At 43.7% G+C, this 6,000-nt stretch overlaps 1 pseudogene; it reads right to left on the bottom strand.

Moving 5' to 3' along the window:
* The window catches only part of LOC111968249 (serine/threonine-protein phosphatase CPPED1-like), a 28,590-nt pseudogene that overhangs the window by 21,608 nt on the left and 982 nt on the right, over positions 1 to 6,000 (bottom strand).

The raw sequence follows: 6,000 nt of genomic DNA, 5'->3' as shown, positions 1-6,000 counted from the left end.
CTCTTTCTGGTGGTGGTTCTGAAACACATCTCCCCTACAGGGTCTCCTCTCTCCTGTCCCCAAAGCCCTCAGAAGCTTTTCCTATTGGAAGTCCCCATCAGCAAAACATACTCACACACAGTACACTACACTCACACACACACACACACTATGCCTTCTCACAGAGCCTGATTTCTCCACTCTCTCTCCCCTCCAAATTATGTTCTGCTGCTGCTCGATTCCACCCAGAGTCCCACTTTATCTGCCTTCAACAGAAATTAGGGGGCCTTCAAATGGGTGGAGGGGGACTTGGTGTTTTTCCACTAAGACATACCCCCACCCCAGTGTGTCACCAGTGTTTTATGTTAATGTAAGCTCTAGTGTTATTGTGCTTCCATCAGGAGTGTAACACTAAAGACTTGTGGCGGGCAGAATCAACAACCTCTGCATCATTCAAGGCTTTGTGGCAAGGTGTTAAAGTGTGCAATTAGCCGTTGTTATGTGTAGATGCCAGCGCGAAAACTACCCAGGGCCTTGGCATGGCTCCAAGTTAGAGCAGGTCCGACAGAGCCATGGCCCAGTGCGGCATGGCTCTGTCTTTTGGGTAAAACACTGTGGTAAATCCTCAATGGAAACTCAGCATAACCTCACTTTCACCTTCCCCTGTTTGTTGGCTCTCCTCGCCCACAAACAAACCCCTGAGGACGTCCCTGGAATCCTTTGTAGTGCTCATTAGGAGTGTGTTAAGTCCATCACGTTGCTCTAATCATCTGTCCTCTGAACGTTTCACGGCTCCTTGGTCTCTATGAGTCTCTGTGAAGGGGAAGTCCTTGTCAGTGGGATGGGATCACAGAGAGATCTGTCAATAACAGCAGCACGGATGGGATGGTGACAGCGTTCCGTGGGAATATGTTCCCACTGACAGCTGCTTTTTGTGGATTGTGGTCAGGGATGGGCATTTTAATTGGGCCCAGCATGGAGCCTTGTGGTTCACAACAGGTGGTTAACAAAGGTGATGGTCGATCAAACCGTCAGTCGCCGAGTCCTTCAAGGCCCCGTGTTATCCTGATCACTACAGTGATAATGTACAGGATTGAAGGATACAAGTAGAGAACTTAAATGTATAAATGTAGCCTCTCTCCTTTCATGATGATGGAGGTGTCAACAAATAGGCTGCACACTGCGATGCCTACCCATCGAATACCGGCCCACTCTTTTTACACAGCACCATCCTGCACCCCTTTTTACACAGCACAATTTTAAATCATTATTTTGGACAAATTCATTTGGAGAGAAATAAGATACGTGTTTTCACACAATAGAGAGAGGGATCCAAACAAGTTGAGATGGGAGATGTTTACTCAAGAAGAACAAAGAGACACCAGCCAAAACACAGTTGGGGCCAATTTCTTGTCTGTCCCTGACAGCCCTGTTTGTTGACAATCCTCTGGCCAGCAACAGTTTATACTCTTTGTAAATAAACACAAACAGTTTAGGTGTAAATCAAATGTCAGTTAGGCAGCGTTGCCTGGTGATACCCCCCTGGCAGTGGGCGCTGTAGAAACAACTGTGCATCTGACAGACGTGGCGTGTAATGCGTCTGGCACACACAACCTGCTCAGGCTGCCTGACGGTAACTAAGAGAGACGGCAGGCCATTTAAAATGTCCCCAAACCCTGGGCGGTTAGACTATCACTATGCATTTGGTAGGGACATGTGAAATCACAGTGACCTATAAATGCAACTGATCAGGGAGGGAGGGAGGGACAAAGGGGAATGAGAGGGAATCGTGCCCGACTTAAACTGTACAGTCATGGAAAATATTAGTTACCGAGCACTCAGAGGATTGTGCAGGAGTGGAATGTGTTTAATGTATAAATGTATCCATTATAGTGTTTGTCAGCAGAACGTACAGTACAAGGCGAATTGGAGGTCATTATTACTAAGCATGGACAAAAGGAGAGGAAGAGGGTAGCTCTGGGGTTATCTGTATGCACAGCATTTCTTATGTAAGCAGAAGTAAGATTTTTCCCTCGTCATTTAGCTAAATGTGCATTCTGCAAAATGTGAACAAACAATACAGAAAAATGATACCTTTTTATATAGTCATAATAAAATCCTGTTCATGAGAACTATATTGGACACGTATAGTATACATCCCAGAGAAAACAGACAGACAAGCCTGATGACTTCTGCAGATGCCAAATATTCAGAGCCAAATATTCCACAGATCCTCCCTTGGAAGGCAAAGCACCCCACAGTCCCTAATTGTCAGGCAAAGGTAGTTCCATTGGGAAGCAGCACGTTGGTGTGCAACAATATTATCTCTGCAGTGGGTCTAGCCTTCCGATTCCTCTTATCCTGTTATCAAATTAGTCAGCTGGACATCAAACACTCACCAAGCTATAGCCGCTCACTTAATTACATTCACCACCAGCACCTGTTTCCCCGCTAATGCCTCTCAGGCATACAGAGAACACCACTCAAACTTGTTCTCCTCTTTAAAACCACACAGGGAAGGATTGGGTTTTTCTGCATTTTTTCTTACATTGACAAATGGGAGTTTAGTTTTCCTTAAGGCCCAACAAACCTCTGCTCTGCTTTCTCCCAAGCCAGACTCAGATCTATTTGAGTAGATAAAACTCATCAATTTTCCAAGATCTACCATTTGTGAAAAATTTCCTAGAGGCAAATACTTCCCTCATATATTTTTGATAAAACATCACACAGATACAGTAGTGGGAGGGAGTCTGCTGTTAAGTCCACCGGTATCAAGATGCGGCTCATTCTTCTGCCTCTCATAGAGAACATTCTGTAATGATTCCAAACGCTCTAACGTCCTCAAGAGTGCATACATTTAATCAGAACAATCTCAGTGGGGAAGGAGAATCCATTAATCATTATATAACAGCCATATTCCATTCCCTTTATAGACCCATATAATATCAGAGACTTTCAAACTGATTTATCAGAATGTCAGTAACAGTGCATCTGCATAGCTGCTGGACATAAAACTGTTGTGGTCACACAACTACAATGAAATGTGCCGTAGCAAAACTATACTCTTCCACTCCTAGTTGTTGTTATGAATACAAACGATGGCATCATGTCGGGGACTGTGACACAAAAAGGATCCCATCATTGTCAAAGCATGACTGGACTGCTCTCTTCTATACAGTATGTCTACCATATGAATACAGGTAATATCCTCATGTTCACACCTGTTAAGGCTCAAGTGTGTTTCCTTTGAACTTTGTCTTACCTGGCATGGACCATATCCCCACACAGCACCATGAACTTGGGCCTGCGGCACAGCTTGTTGATGGCCTCCACAGCCTGCTGGGTCAGTTGGACCTCTTCGGCCCACTCGTCCCCTTCCCCGTCGCAGTCCCCCTCCCTCCAGGCCTTCATCAGACCCAGCTGGAGGTCTGCAAAGGATGAAGCCGAATGGACCTCTCCATTCCTTCTGCTCTTCTGGGAAGGTAGGGGAAGAGGAGAACAGGGGAGAGTCATGCCAGAGACATTGAATAAAAGATACACTCAACATACGTTTTTTGACACCCAGTCTCTCCTCTGTTCGTGAAAGTAATGCCAGAGTTATAGTCCTAATAGCAGCATTCTTACAAAATGGTCCTGTAGACCCACAGGGGATTTTGTTCTAGCTACTAATCAATTAATCATCAAGCCCTTGAATTGTTTAGTCTGGTATGTTACTACTGTCTGTAACAAAAAGCCTACACACCCTGTGGGTCCAGGACCAGGAGTGGAGAACAACACTGATGTAACAGTTATTGTCATAGTCGTGTTTCCCCTCTCAATAAAGAAAAAGGTTAAATAATTAGGCCTAACAGAACTATGGATATTGATGTYTGCATGGCAAAGTGTTTGAAATAATCTGGACATTACATAACGTGCCCATTACCTACAATAATCTCACTCAAATATGAATTTAAAAAGGCATTTGTTTTCACAGAGATAGGCAGGCATGCTCCGCCGCCAGTGAGTAGCAGTCGGGAGGACCTAAGACGGATCTAACAGTTTTTAATGGATTGCCCTTGTTGCATGAAAATGGCCAGCAGAAACAGACATCCGCTGTTTGTACAATGTGTTAAGAGGAAGGACAAACAAACTCTCTCTAGTCTGGTCTGCATCCCTCATTCTGTTCTAGAAGCTCAAAAAGCTACATGCTGTGTACACACACACAGGACTACACACACACACACACACACACACACACACACACACACACACACACACACACACACACACACACAGACACACACACACACACACACATGGCCGTACACAGCAGGACTTCCTTTCTCATCAGAATCTTCAATGTTTAACAAGCAGCAAATGAATGATGGTGAATCACAGTACTTGGAACAACAGAAAAGAGCTTTGTCTTTGGTCTTTGTATCTTCGTTTAGGAAATAATGGGGAACATTCCCTGCTTCTATGGTTAGGGCAATTCTGCTACATTTTGACCTCATATTCATTATCTCCAGCACCATACCAGTGTTTACATAATGTGACAATGGCACGTTTCTATGATCTGTTATTAAAACAATAAGAAGAAAGATCCTAAAAAATGCTTCTCTGTGACTTCACAGGGTAGAATTAAAAGTAAGGAAAACTGTGATTTTTAAAACCTGCAACAAGTTTCTAGCCAGAGGGAGGGTATTTTCTTGCTCCCCAAGTCACCACGAATGTCATACTTTGAAAATCACTGTTTTTAAAATATTGTATATTTTGATGATGTCATCAGGTAAAACTTTTTTAATGTATATTCTTTCTACAAAAAGTATAAATATACCGTTTTCATATATGTAGACATTGGTATTGTGCTGGAGATAATGAAAATTAATTTGAAAAGAGTTGGAATTGCCTTAAAATATCAGATTTATTAAACACAACACCAATTAGATGTCTTACTTGCAGGGTATTTGGAGGGATCAAGGTTAAGGCAGTGTAATGTCTGCTTCCAACTCACACCCTCAAACACGTAGATCACCTGAACGCAGCTCACTTTCCAGACCACTTTCCAGCTCACACCCTCAAACACGTAGATCACCTGAACGCAGCTCACTTTCCAGCTCACACTCTCAAACACGTAGATCGCCTGAACGCAGCTCACTTTCCAGACCACTTTCCAGCTCACATCCCTCAAACACGTAGATACCCTGAACGCAGCTCACTTTCCAGACCACTTTCCAGCTCACACCCTCAAACACGTAGATACCCTGAACGACACTAATGACGCCTTTTGCCTATTCCCTGCCTGTTCTTTAGCCTATTGGATTTCCTGTTATCTACCTATTTCCTGATCTCCCGGACTACGTTACTAGCCTTTTCCCTGCCTGTACTGTTGCCCTTTTGGACCCCCTGTGCATGACCTTCTGCCTGCCCCTGGACCCAGCTACCTGCCTCCTCCTGTGGTCCTTTGCAATAAACACCTGCTGCGCCCTGCGCTTGAAACCAGCTCTCGGTCTCCCTCGTGTTCATTACTGGCAAATACTAACTAATTTTGACATTACAATTTTCAGTCGAAGTTTATATCATTTTCACTGAAGACAGAATGTTGCTTGGGTACTTTTCATAGGTTGAAAACTTCCCTGAACTTCTACAATTCAGCAAAACCCTTATGCTGTAAAGGTTTATGCTGCAATATATTGGAATATCCTGCATCAGCATATGGGCCTTAGTTCACTGATCTCTCCAGCACCAATTGGATATATGTGTTTCCTCCCAACCCTAGATATGTAACAGATCTGCGCCCCTCTCTTTTTTACTGCCTCATATGAGACAGACGCGTGATTTGTAAGGCTTTCATACTAGCCTAGCATTTAATCTCTCATTCTAGCCACGCATGGTACCTTTTAACACTTAACAAACTTTACAGTAGTGTGCATCTCAGGAATCGCTGCTGTGTGAACTATTTTAGAGGCAACTTTTTTTTTTTAAAGCATAAATCGTTTTTTTACACAAGGAGCCAAAGCTCCCATGACCGCTGATAAGTAC

The sequence above is a fragment of the Salvelinus sp. IW2-2015 genome, linkage group LG8 (assembly GCF_002910315.2).
Source record: "Salvelinus sp. IW2-2015 linkage group LG8, ASM291031v2, whole genome shotgun sequence".
Classification (NCBI taxonomy): domain Eukaryota; kingdom Metazoa; phylum Chordata; class Actinopteri; order Salmoniformes; family Salmonidae; genus Salvelinus; species Salvelinus sp. IW2-2015.
The sequence above is the reverse complement of the archived record's forward strand: the minus strand, read 5'-3'. Positions and strand labels throughout refer to the sequence as shown.